General features: G+C 45.1%; 1 pseudogene; it reads left to right on the top strand.

Annotated features, from left to right (window-relative positions):
- Positions 1 to 1,999: 1,999 nt before the first annotated feature.
- LOC148043128 (uncharacterized) lies at positions 2,000 to 12,668 on the top strand (annotated as a pseudogene).
- Positions 12,669 to 13,365: the final 697 nt, after the last annotated feature.

Genomic DNA, 13,365 nt, shown 5'->3' with positions numbered 1-13,365 from the left:
TTTCTTCCCCCTACCCCCATGCCCATCATCCCTGCCCTCTCCCTTCCCCCTCCCATGCACTCCTCTTTCCTGCCCTGTCTACGATCAAGACACTGTCCCAAATCCATCAGGCGCTTCCTCATTGGTCCACTACAGGGCAAACATCATGGCTGGCTTTCCAGAGGAAGCTGTGAAGGAATTGACATCACAAACAATTGCCGCTCTAGGACGCCACACTCGCTCTCCTTAATGGGCAAGGCTTTCCAGAGTTATGCTGGAACACAAATACACACAGACACACCAGGTGTGTCCCCCCCCCCCTACCTCCAGTATTTGTTTCCAGAGGGTAAGTCACCTGTGTACCAACTCTGGTTGAAATTGCTCGAGGTGCTCCAGAGTTATGCTGGAACATACACTGCTCAAAAAAATAAAGGGAACACTTAACACAATGTAACTCCACGTCAATCACACTTCTGTGAAATCAAACTGTCCACTTAGGTAGCAACACTGATTGACAATCAATTTCACATGCTATTGTGCACATGGAATAGACAACAGGTGGAAAGCATAGGCAGTTAGCAAGACATCCCCAATAAAGGAGTGGATCTGCAGGTGATGACCACAGACCACTTCTCAGTTCTTATTCTTTCTGGCTGATGGTTTGGTCACATTTGAATGCTGGTGGTGCTTTCACTCTAGTGGTAGCATGAGATGGAGTCTACAAGCCACACAAGTGGCTCAGGTAGTGCAGCTCATCCAGGATGGCACATCAATGCGAGCTGTAGCAAGAAAGTTTGCTGTGTCTGTCAGCATAGTGTCCAGAGCATGGAGTCACTACCAGGAGACAGGCCAGTACATCAGGAGACGTGGGGGAGGCCGCAAGAGGGCAACAACCCACCATCAGGACCGCTACCTCCGCCTTTGTGCAAGGAGGGACAGGAGGAGCACTGCCAGAGCACTGCAAAATGACCTCCAGCGGGCCACAAATGTGCTTGTGGCTGCTCAAACGGTCAGAAACAGACTCCATGAGGGTGATATGAGGGCCTGACGTCCACAGGTGGGGGTTGTGTTTACAGCCCAACACCGTGCAGTATGTTTGGCATTTGCCAGAGAACACCAAGATTGGCAAATGCGCCACTGACGCCCTGTGCTCTTCACAGATGAAAGCAGGTTCACACTGAGCACATGTGACAGATATGACAGGGTCTGGAGATACCATGGAGAACGTTCTGCTGCCTGCAACATCCTCCAGCATGACCGGTTTGGCAGTGGGTCAGTAATGGTGTGGGGTGGCATTACTTTAGGGGGCCGCACAGCCCTCCATGTGCTCGCCAGAGGTAGCCTGACTGCCATTAGGTACCGAGATGAGATCCTCAGACCCCTTGTGAGACCATATGCTGGTGCGGTTGGCCCTGGGTTCCTCCTAATGCAAGACAATGCTAGACCTCAGGTGGCTGGAGTGTGTCAGCAGTTCCTGCAAGACAAAGGCATTGATGCTATGGACTGGCCCGCCCGTTCCCCAGACCTGAATTCAATTGAGCACATCTGGGACATCATGTCTCACTCCATCCACCAACGCCATGTTGCACCACAGACTGCCCAGGAGTTGGGGGATGCTTTAGTCCAGGTGTGGGAGGAGATCACTCAGGAGACCATCTGTCACCCCATCAGGAGCATGCCCAGGCATTGTAGGGAGGTCATGCAGGCACGTGGAGGCCACACACACTACTGAGCCTCATTTTGACTTGTTTTAAGGACATTACATCAAAGTTGGATCAGCCTGTAATTTTTTTTCCACTTTAATTTTGAGTGTAACTCCAAATCCAGACCTCTATGGGTTGCTAAATTTGATTTCCATTGATAATTTTTGTGTGAGTTTGTTGTCAGCACATTCAACTATGTAATGAACAAAGTTTTAATAAGAATATTTCATTTATTCAGATCTAGGATGTCTTATTTTTGTGTTCCCTTTATTTTTTTGAGCAGTGTATATACACACAGCTTTTTAAATATATTATTATTGTGTTGTTGTTTTGTTGTGGTTATTGTTATTATTAAATATTCTATTCTAGTGTTTATTCCTTAAACATGAAACTCAGTCAAATGAACATTCAAAAATGCATCACAAATACCATTGACTGGTGCTAATGGTTGATACAGGTTGCTGCTGGCGTCCTAGGTATCAACCAAGTACATTCTTAAAATATAAGATGTTCCGAGTAGCGCAGTTTTTTGCAGTTCCGCTGGTGTTATTGCAGGAAGCTGCGATTTCTTGATGTATTTTATAAAATTCTTGGACATGGTACCAAGAGCCACAATGACAATGGTTATCCTGTGGTGACGTCACCGTGCTTAGAGCGAAGGAAAAGGAGCTCTCCTAACCTCTAACTCTAACCTCTTCGTTTGGGCTCATTTTTGAGCGCTGTTGATCCTGAAGGGGCCAGCAGATTAAGGGGGATACTCTGTAGATGCTGGGTGATAAGGCAAATCCCCCAGCGGATAGGAGAAACTCCCTAAACGGACAAGGAACTATCCTGCCATTTGGTTAGGACCAGAACGATGGCGACCGCATAAGAAGGAAGGAAACAGAGAAAGAAGCAGTTGAAATCGGATACTTGTTACTATTGCTGACAACCCAAAGAGGAGGGCAATGCGAAATTGGCAGAGAGGGTGAGCTGGAAAGAAGGCGCCGGGAAGGAGGCTGTTTCTGCAGTTCAATCTTGCCGAAAAGAAGTGGAGCAGAGACGCTGAGTTGGAAGGACAGCCGGAATAAGTTAAAGGAGTTAGCCACAGTGAGAACGAAAACCCGACATGGACAACAGGAGTGGAAAATAATATTTGCCGAAAAGATTTGGAAAGGTCAGAGAAGAGATTGTTTAACAGTCGGGTTGGTATACTGGGTTCCTTTTCCTTCTGCTCACTCTTCCTTCTGCTGCTTTGTTGAACTTATAAGTACTTGATATTTATTTGCCTCAGAGCTTGGAACAGTGTCAGAGACAATAGATAGAAGGAGACCTTTGCTTTGTGGATACTAACAGTCACTGAGGAGAGGGTGACACCTAGTGGACTGTAAATCTAAACCGTGATGCAATCTAAAGTCTGATGCAAGAAAAGTAACGGTGACATAACTTTTACATATATATACATAGAGGACTAATTACTAGAATTGAATACTTGTATATTTGATAAATTGAGAGACATTTATTGGTATAAGATAATAGTGTGATATATAAATCTATGATATATATTAATTAAATTAATTAAAGACCAAAAATCAAATAATCAAATAGAATAGAATACTACATAGGAATGTTTAAGTATTGAAACGTGATATTAAGGAAGGTTAATTATTGTTGAATATTGAAATATACAATTATATCATTGATATTACTGATAAAGTAGAAGTAAGGTAAAACTTGTATGCAATTGTGGGCAAGGATAAATAGGGGGATAAAAATGGCAACTTCAGTAAAATCAGGGGAAAAAACTACACCTAATGTGATTTCAGCAACACCACCCTTCTCAAATCAAAGATCAATTGAGAGTGCGTTGGGGTTGGAGAAAGGTAGAAATATGGCAGAAATAGCGGGGCCAGCTCCAACGATGCAGAGTATGCAATCGATGCTCCAGATGATACAAGAGACATTGGCAAAAAGCCAAGAAGTGACAATTACTAATCATGAAGAGACAAGGAGGAATCATGAAGAAATGAAAAATGAAATGGGAGAATTGAAAGGAACTATCAAGAATGTAGATGATAAAATTGAAAAGATACAGAATGCCTTAGCAATCAATGAACAGAAAATCCAGTGTATGGAAGAAAAAATAGAACAAGCAGATCAGAAGATGGGAAAAATGGAATTGGAATATAAACAACTTAATAAAGAACTAGAAATATCAATAACCCGACTTGAAAATGAAAGAGCTGCATTCTACCTAAGATTCCAAAACATACTGGAAGAGAAGGAGGAATACCTGAAAGGAAAAATGATTAAAATCCTCACTGAATCTCTTAAAAAAAAAAAGAAGAAGAGTTGAGAGGAGACATCGATGAAGCTTATCGGGTGCATACTAATTATGCCAGAAGACATAGACTCCCAAGAGAAGTCCATGTAAGATTTGCTAAAAAAACAACAAGAGACGAAGTGCACAAAAAAACCAGAGAAGAGACAATTATACTACAGGGAAAAGAGTTGATCACGCTTAAACAGATTCCACGGAGAATTCGGGAACAACGTAGGCAGTACCAATTTTTAACAAGCCAGTTAAATAAAAACAGAATAATGTACAGATGATTGGTACCAGAAGGGGTTCTGGTATCTTGGCAAGGAAAAATGATATAAGATAGAGAATATAGAAGAAGCACAGAAATTCTATGAAGAATATTGCAAGACGGAAGTAGAACAAGGAAGCAAAGAGGAATTAGAAAGTAGAGGTCAAGAGGAAGAAATATCAGAAGACAACGAAAGAAACAGGAGAGAAGAACAGAGGCAAGAAAGAGAGAGAGCAGAGAAGGAAGGTGCGAGAGGGAAAAGTCAGATACAAACTAGAAGTAAAAGAAACAACCCCAGCTAAAGATGGATCAAGAAATAACAATTATTTTGATAAACTTGAATGGACTGAATGCACCAAAAAAAAGAGCCCAGATGTCTAATAAACTTAAGAAATTGAAAGTAGATATAGCCTGTATACAGGAAGTGCATATTAAAAAGGAACCTAGGAACTTATTGGAAAACAAAAAAAAAAGTAGGGAAATTATATACAGCATTGGCAGATAATAGCAATTTATATAAAGGAAAAAATAAATTCCAAAGAAGTCTACTCAGATGAAGAAGGCAGAACATTAATGATTGAATTAGAGACAACAGAAAAACCGATAAAGGAAATGATATGAAACTATATGGGTTTGTGGAAATACCATCCCTAAGAAAACATAAACTGAGATTTGAAAGAGACACCTATAACAATAGAAAAAGAAATGGAGGGAAAAAGGAAGGAGATGAGAGGGGAAAGGAAGTAGAGAAGGGAGGGAGGGAGGAAGGGAAAGGAGAGGAGGGTGGAAGGGAGAGAAAGAGAAGGAGAGATAGGAAAGGTAGAGGAAGAGTGTTGTGGTTTTATCTGCTTTTAATTTCTCTTAACTTCTGTTTCTGTAAGCCGCTCAGAGTCCTTCGGGATTGGGCAGCCTATAAATTTAATAAACAGTAAACAGTAAACAGGAGAGGTAAGGGAAGAAGAAAGAGGTAAGGAGAGGTGGGTGGAAGGGAGAGAAAAAGAAGGAGAGGAGGGAGGAAGGGAAGGAGAGAGGGTAGGAAGTGAAATAGAGGGTAGGCGTAGGGGAGAGGTAAGGGAAGAAAGAAGGGGAAGGAGAGGAGGAAGGAAGGAAGGAGAGAAGGAAGGGAGGGAGAAAAGAAAAGAGAGAAAATAAGGTAGTGCTACAACAGGCAATAGGGATGGTAAACGAAGCAATCCAAACTGTACCTTATAACCTATAATGGAATAACAATAGTATAAGGGTGGCAAAGAAAAAGAATAACTATGTGAATGTATACCTATAATTGTATGTAAGAGAATAAATGATAGTAAGAATATAAAGCACAATATAGCTAAACAATGTTTGTTTATAAATAGCTAAGTATAAATAAATATAGAATTGTACATAAAAAGGGATAACGAATAAGAAGACCATGAATGCAAGATAGAAATGTATAGAAGGGAAAACACTAACTGCAAAGAAACCGATACGAAACTGCTATATGATATACGATGGAACTTCTTGTTCCTATGTTGTTTTAAGTTATGTGTCTGTTTTTGTTGATGTGTTTATGTGTTTAAAATAAAAATTCTTTTAAAAAAACCTCAGTCAAACGAACATTCAAAAATGCATCACAAATACCATTGACTGGTGCTAATGGTTGATACAGGTTGCTGCCAGCATCCTAGGTATTAACCAAGTACATTCTTAAAATATAAGATGTTCCGAGTAGCGCAGTTTTTTGCAGTTCCACTGGTGTTATTGCAGGAAGCTGCGATTTCTTGAGGTATTTTATAAAATTCTTGGACATGGTACCAAGTGCCCCAATGACAATGGTTATCACTGTTACATGTTTCATCCATAGCCGTGTAGTTCTCTATAGTGGTGGAGGTAGCATCCAGGCTGGGTTGATCTTCATCCACTCATTGTGAAGACTGAGCCTGACAGTTAATTGAAACCACACCCCTGTCTCTAGGCAAAAGCCCCAGTTCCAACTCAGTCCCTCAATGAGGATGGATGCATCATCGCCTTGTTCCTAGGCTGAGAGGAATAGTTGTGATATTACCTTTGTAAGTACAGCGATTGTCTTGACTGAATGTGACCCTGGCTGACTAAAGCTCCTCACAGGGCTAAAGAGCCTTTGTGGGTCGATGTCTGAGGCCTCTTAGGGCGTGACAGCGTTATCGGGTGAAGGCGGTTTAAAGCGTTCCTTTGTAGCTTGAAAAGCAAGAGTGGCTTGCATTGCTAATTGCCTGCGAGGTTTGCACCCTTCTAGCCCACAGCATGTCCCTGCCTTCGCCGCTGGTCCTTCTTTGCTTGCGCTCCAGACCTATCAGCTTCCCCTGTGAGATCTAGACATTCTGTCACGCCGGGAAACGCTCCACCGCTCCTGCTTGCAGTAGAGCAGTGAACCACGGTAGCTTTGATTGATTGGTTGTCACTTGAGCATCTTTCAGCTACCACGGAGTGACCCGAGCCTTCAAAAGCAGGGAATTCAACTTGCAGAGTGGCGTGCTGTTAAGAGAAACACCTTGCTTCAGTGACCGGGACCGTTAGAAAAAAGGCGCAAAGCGCCATTTTCATATTTACGCGCCTTTTCTCCTGTCAAAATGGCGGCCGCCACAGCCTCTGAAGCAATGGACGTTGGCAGGGAATCTACTGCCGAGGCTAGCATTCCCCAGGTGGTGGAAGAGCAAGTGGGAGCTTCCTCCCCCACACTGCCTCCACATCTGCCTCTTCTAGCACTACCAGGGGCGGAAGAAGCCCTTGAAAGCCTCAACAAGAGCCGGCAAGTCAAAAAAATCCTCTAAACCTGCTTCTCGTTATGAGAAGCAGAAGGAAAAAGAGTTCGAACACATTTACAAGAAAGCTGCTTCCAAGAATCCTTCCTCCTCTAATCCTACTGATCCACCTTAGCTTGTCCAGATGCAGTTGGCCTTACAGCTTTTTCCTGGGAATAGACAGGGCAGTGAAGCTTCCCTTAACCCTCTCTTTACCATTGATGTGTCAGGCATCTGGGGGCAGGAGATAAATCCAGCCGTGACTCCTACAGCATCACTGGCCCCTTCCACTTTACAGAGGGTAGACAGTATTCCATCTACTTCAGCACGCATTGGCCAATCCAATCCCCTCTGCATGGTCAATTTCCAAGGCATCATTGCAACTGCCATCTCACAGGGCATTGCAGCTGGTTTGCAGCAAAGGGATGCTCAATCCAACAAGCAGCCAGCCCAAACGCAGTCAGCTGATAGACCTACAGTGCCTCCACCCTTGGCAACAGTAGAGACTTCGGCCCCAGATGAGGAGGAATCAGACCACTCTTCTGAATCCGAGGAAGGGGAAATTATAGAGGCTGGAATGTCCGAGGATGAGGGCAGGTAACTGGACCAGAAGACCTCTTCTGGCCTTTTTCCACCAACCCTGTTCCCTTCATTACTATACAAGGCCAAAATGGCTTCAATTTTGGCACGCAGCCGGCACACCCTCCCCCCCAGCAACTGTGTCCGCAGACACCCTGTTTTCCGAGCAGGCTCGTCCATCAGAAATGATACCTACCCCAAAGATCTTCATTGACCTGGAGTAGCGTCAGTCCCACCTTGGGCCCAACTCCATCGGCTTCTGACAAGAAATTCTTCAACGTGGCCAATGAATTGGCTCAGTTCCCGTCAATCCCAGCTCTCGACGCCCCGGTGACTGCCCTCTATACTTCGGCCAATATGCCAGGGGCCCCAGAAGATGTCCTTAAGCCAGAGGACAAAAAAGCAGATCTCACTCTGCAGCATCGCCACCAGACAGCGGCATGGGCAGTCCAAGCCTCAACCACTGCCTCATTCTTCACCCGTTCCTGTCTTCTCTGGCTGCAGGACCTGCAACAGCGTATCCCCACTGCAGACCGCCGTGTACATCAGGATATTGCCAAACTAGTGGCGGCGATTCAGTTTACATCTGATGCCACCCTCTCATCCGCCAGATTCACTGCCCAAGCCATGGCATCTTCTGTGGCATCTTGCAGACTGTTGTGGCTTCACCAATGGCAGGCGGAGGTGCGCCATAAATGGCATTTGGCCTCGGCCCCCTTCAAGGGCAAATCTCTCTTTGGGAACACATTGGATCCTTTTCTCATTGAGAACAAGGAAAAGAGGAAGGTTCTCCCTACCATGCCCAAGAAAGGGTTCTCCCGCCCTGCTCCCTATCCCAGGTGGTCTTCCTTTCAGGGCCAAGATGGGGGGGGGAGGTGTCGTCCTTTCGGTACCAAGATTATGGTTCGTCCTTTCGGGGGGCAGACTATGGCAACCAGGGGTATAGGCAGCAGGGAAGGTATTCCTCTAGGCAGAGGGGGCAGTCAGACCGCTACCAGAGGGGTAAGGCCTCCAAGCGCCCCTTTTGCAGGGGTGGGGGACGTTTTTACCTCCGGACCTAATTTACCGGCATCTAATTATCTCATTGGAGGCAGATTGTCTTTTTTTGCTGATCAATGGGATAGAACCACCTCCGATGTTTGGGTTAGATCTACTGTTTGTTCAGGGCTCGCCCTCGAGTTTATCTCCAACCCCCCATGGCTCTTCATGGCCTGCTCATTATCTAACAACCCGGCTCGATGATGCCTTATGCAAGAGGCAATTCAATATCTTTTGGACATACGGGCAGTCCAGCCAGTGCCGGCGGACCAACACAGCCAAGGATTTTATTCTATACTTTTTGTCATCCCCAAGGCCTCGGGGGGCTGGAGAGCCATCCTTGATCTTAAGAAATTAAACAAGTTTATTCGTTATAAATGTTTCAAGATGCATTCCTTGCAGAGTATTTTGAGTAGCGTTAGACACAAAGATTGTCTAACATCAATTGATTTAACAGAGGCATACCTCCACATTCCCATCTTACACCAGCATAGACAATTCTTACGTTTTTCCTATCTTGGACACCATTTTGAATATACGGCCTTATCCTTTGGGCTGTCCTCCGCTCCTCGAGTGTTCACCAAGGTGCTTGCGGCTCTGGTCGCTGCACAGAGAGAGGTGCCTGTCAGATTACAGGCATATTTAGATGACATTCTCATATAATCTTCATCACCTAGTCAGGCGTGAAGGGACCTTGCGACCATTATGCAGGCCCTCCAGATCCATGGGTTTTCAATTAACATACCCAAGAGTCATCTCCATCCGACCACCAGGTTAGTTCACCTTGGTGCCTTAATTGACACAATTGAGTGTAGCGTTTTCTTGTCACAGGAGCGTCAGGACTCCCTTAAGTCATTAGCAGGCCAAGTGGCCAGGGGACACAGGGACTCCTTAGCCACACTTTGTAAATTGTTGGGCACCATGGTGTCCACCATTGGGATAGTTCCTTGAGCCTGCATTCCTGCAAGCTCCAATGGTTTCTCTTGCCTTTTCAGAGGAGACTCTTAAGCTGTTCCCTGGCCAAGGTGTGTATCCCAGCGGAGGTTTCCCGTTCCCTCATTTGATGGACATCTCAGGCTATTACCAAGGGCCTATCAAGGACCAGGACTCTCTGACTCTCACCACAGATACCAGCCTGTTTGGCTGGGGGACCCACCTCCAAGGGCAGATGGCCCAAGGGCAGTGGGACCAGGTGGACCGGACTCATAGTATAAACTGGCTGGAACTATGAGCAGTCCACCTGGCTCTCCACCACTTCAAAGACACAGTGGTAGGCAGGCACATCTTGGTATTGATGGACAATATGTTGGCCAAGGCGCATATAAACCATCAGGGGGGACCAGATCATGTTCCCTGATGGAGAAAGCCATGCAATTGGGTCATTGGGCCGAGAGGAACCTGCTGTCTCTCACCGCAGAGCATATTTCGGGGGAGGCGAATGTCCAGCCGGACTGACTCAGCCGCGAGGTTGTGGACAGTGCCAGATGGCGCCTGCACCCGTCGATCTTCCGGGACATTGTGAACAGATTTGGCATGCTGGTGATCAATCTCTTCGCCATCCCCCAGAACACCCAGCTCCCTCAGTTTTACTCTCAGTTCCCGGCTCAGCAGTCGGAAGGGATGGATCCCCTGAGATGCAGGTGGCCTCCAGGCCTCCTCTATGCCTTTCCCCCACTTCCTCTCCTGCCTCATGTCATCCAGAAGATGATGGGAGAGAAGGCGGAGGTGATCCTGGTCGCCCCCCACTGACATTGGTTTGTGGACTTATGGACTCTTTCGGTGGACAGGCCCTGGAGGATCCCTCGGGACCGAATCTCCCTCAGCCAGGGGTTGCTGGAACACTCCGATCCCCAGTGGTTCCAGTTGACCACCTGGTGCTTGAGTGGAGCGTCCTGAGGGGGGACAATTTCTTCTCCAGGGTCATCCAGACGATCCAGGCCGCACGATGCCAGTCCACCAAATGAATTTACGATACCACCTGGTGGTTCTTCTGTTCCTGGTGTGATGGTAAGACCTTGGACCCCATTAGGGCCACTATCCCACACGTCCTGGAATTTGTACAGGACAGTTTAGATAAGGGTTTGGCCATTAACACCATCCGGCGTCAACTGGCGGCCATCTCATCCATTTTGACCTGTGGGGGTTCCCCTTCACTGTCCCAACAACCCACGGTACGTCGTTTCCTTAAGGGGGCATCCAACCTTAAACCGCCAGGGTGCACAGATATCCTTCATGGGATTTACCCAGGGTCCTGGATGCGCTTACTTCAGCCCCATTTGAACCCCTTCAAGAACCTTCTCTTAGGTTCTTGACTCTGAAGGTATCCTTTCTGGTGGCCATTACCTCTACCAGGAGGATCTCTGAACTACAAGCACTCTTGATCAGAGAAGACCTGTGTGTTTTCCCTCTGGACCAGGTGGTGCTACGGCTGGATCCCTCCTTCATTCCCAAGGTGTGCTCCTGTTTCCACCGAGCACAGGAACTTGTGTTACCCAACTTCTGCCCCCGTCCTGCTCACCCTTTGGAACACAAATGGCACACCTTGGATGTGAGGAGTGCTCTAAGGATCTATTTGAAAAGAACTGGGCCCTTTCAATCCTCAGAGTCACTTTTCGTGTCTTTCCAACCATCCTCCTTGGGCAGGAAGGTATCATCTGTCACCATAGGCAGGTGGTTGCGGGTCTGTATAGCTGCAGCATACCAATCTTACTCTGTTCCAATTCCACATGGATTGACCGCACATTCTACAAGGAGTGCTGCTGCTTTGGTGACCTGGGCGGCCCAGGCTTCCTTGGCGGAGATTTGCAAGGCAGTGACATGGGCTACCCTGTCCCCCTTCATCAAAAACTATAAGCTGGATGTTTTTGCATCTGCGGATGCAACTTTTGGCTGGCGGGTGCTTCAGTCGGTCCACAGAACTGGCAATAGGTAGAACCAGTCATAAGCTCACTCGAGGGACGGCTACCGCTTTGGTACATCTCAGCCTGGATGCTACCTCACTACTATGGAGAAAGGACTTGGTTCTTACCTGAGACGCCTCTTCTCTTAGGGTGGAGATAGCATCCAGCCCCTCCCAGGATAGGACTGGTTTCCTTGTTTATCTTTTTCTTGTTAGGTTTTTTTTTAATCTCATTGCGGTTGGTTATTATGCATCTTCCTTTGTGACTGACTGTTGTTTTAGAATTCACAATAGTACTTACCTGCATCAGATGATTGACATTTGGCGAACTGCTTCAGACGATCGGCATTTGAAGGACTGGACCACGGGAGGCGATGATGTATCGAGTCTGACTTCCTTCATTGGAAGTGGGCTTTTGCCTAGTGACAGGGGCATGGTTTCAATTAACTGTCAGGCTCAGTCCTCGCAATGAGTGGATGAAGGTCAACCCAGCCTGGATGCTACCTCCACCCTATGAGAAGAGGCATCTCAGGTAAGGACCAACGCCCTTTTCAATGGCCAGGTCATGATATCTGGCATATTGTGTTCCAAATGACGATCTGTCTGTATTCAAAAGTCTCACAAGATCTTCACCGTCCCATTTTTGGTGACTTTTTCCACTTTGTGCTCCCATTACTTTTCAGATACAGGTGTGTCGTATTTTTTACATAATGAGCAGTTGACTAATTTAGCAACTCGATCATGTCTAGCTTTGTAATCAGTTTGCGTGATTTTGTTGCACTTACATGTTAAGTGTGAAACAATTTCAACTTTGTTGTTGCAAAGTCAGCAGTTTGGATTGTCAGTGGATTTTTGTATCTTTGCTTTCATGGTATTAGTTTGTAGTGCTTGTTCTTGAGCAGCAAGTTTCTTTCTTGAGGGTTCCTCTCTTAAGCCATATATAAAATAATAATAGAATAGAATAGAATAGAATAGAATATTGTTTTTGCGGGGAAAATAGGAGGAAGGAATATTTGTATGTTCTCCCCAATGAGTTATTTATACAGGTAACAAAGGTGGTACAAAAATCAAATAAACTAATTTGTTAACAGTAGTAATGGCAAATAGGAAGGCAAATAGGAAGTCTTTCACCATATTTTCTTCTTCTTTCAGGATTCTCTCACACTCATTGGAGAAATACATAAAAGTCTTCCTAAGCTTTCTGAAGATCCCAGAAATATATGGCAGAAACTGAATAAAAGAGTTTGGAAAGAATAGCTTTTGCTTGTAGGGATATTGGAGCAATAAACACAACCATAGATGGAATCTCTATAGGCTGAGCAATGACAGTATTAAGAATAATGACAATTTGGATTCCAGAGTCAATTTTTACCTTCTGTCCCAGGGAAAGTAGAGCTGTATGTGATTCTTGAATTAAATAATATATTTTCAAATAACAGAAAATATTTTTTTCTTATTGTGGGAATGTCATAAATATCAACTTTTTTTGAGTAAAATTCTTTTTGGAATTTGGACACGTGCTTGAAAGAAACTGCAGAAGATGTAAAATTGAATATATTTTGATAGTGCTGAAATCCATGACAAATTTCCTTCTTCCAAGGAAGAAGCTGCAATGTTGCTTTAGAAGGGAAATATACTTGTGGATATTGAAGCAGAGAAGAGAATAAAATATCTAATGCAACCCAACTGAAATGCCGGAGCACTTCTGAAGGCTATGGACTTTGGGGAAATAGATTATATAGTGATGATTGTCTGTTGCTGGGTACAGTTGCTGAAAATTTGAAAGCCCAGATTTGTTCTATTACGATAAAAAGAGATGAAAACTGAACTTTAAGCCT

The sequence above is a fragment of the Thamnophis sirtalis genome, unplaced genomic scaffold, assembly GCF_051295495.1.
Source record: "Thamnophis sirtalis isolate CommonGarterSnake01/CBP01778 unplaced genomic scaffold, rThaSir2_p1.2 scaffold_13, whole genome shotgun sequence".
Classification (NCBI taxonomy): domain Eukaryota; kingdom Metazoa; phylum Chordata; class Lepidosauria; order Squamata; family Natricidae; genus Thamnophis; species Thamnophis sirtalis.
The sequence above is the reverse complement of the archived record's forward strand: the minus strand, read 5'-3'. Positions and strand labels throughout refer to the sequence as shown.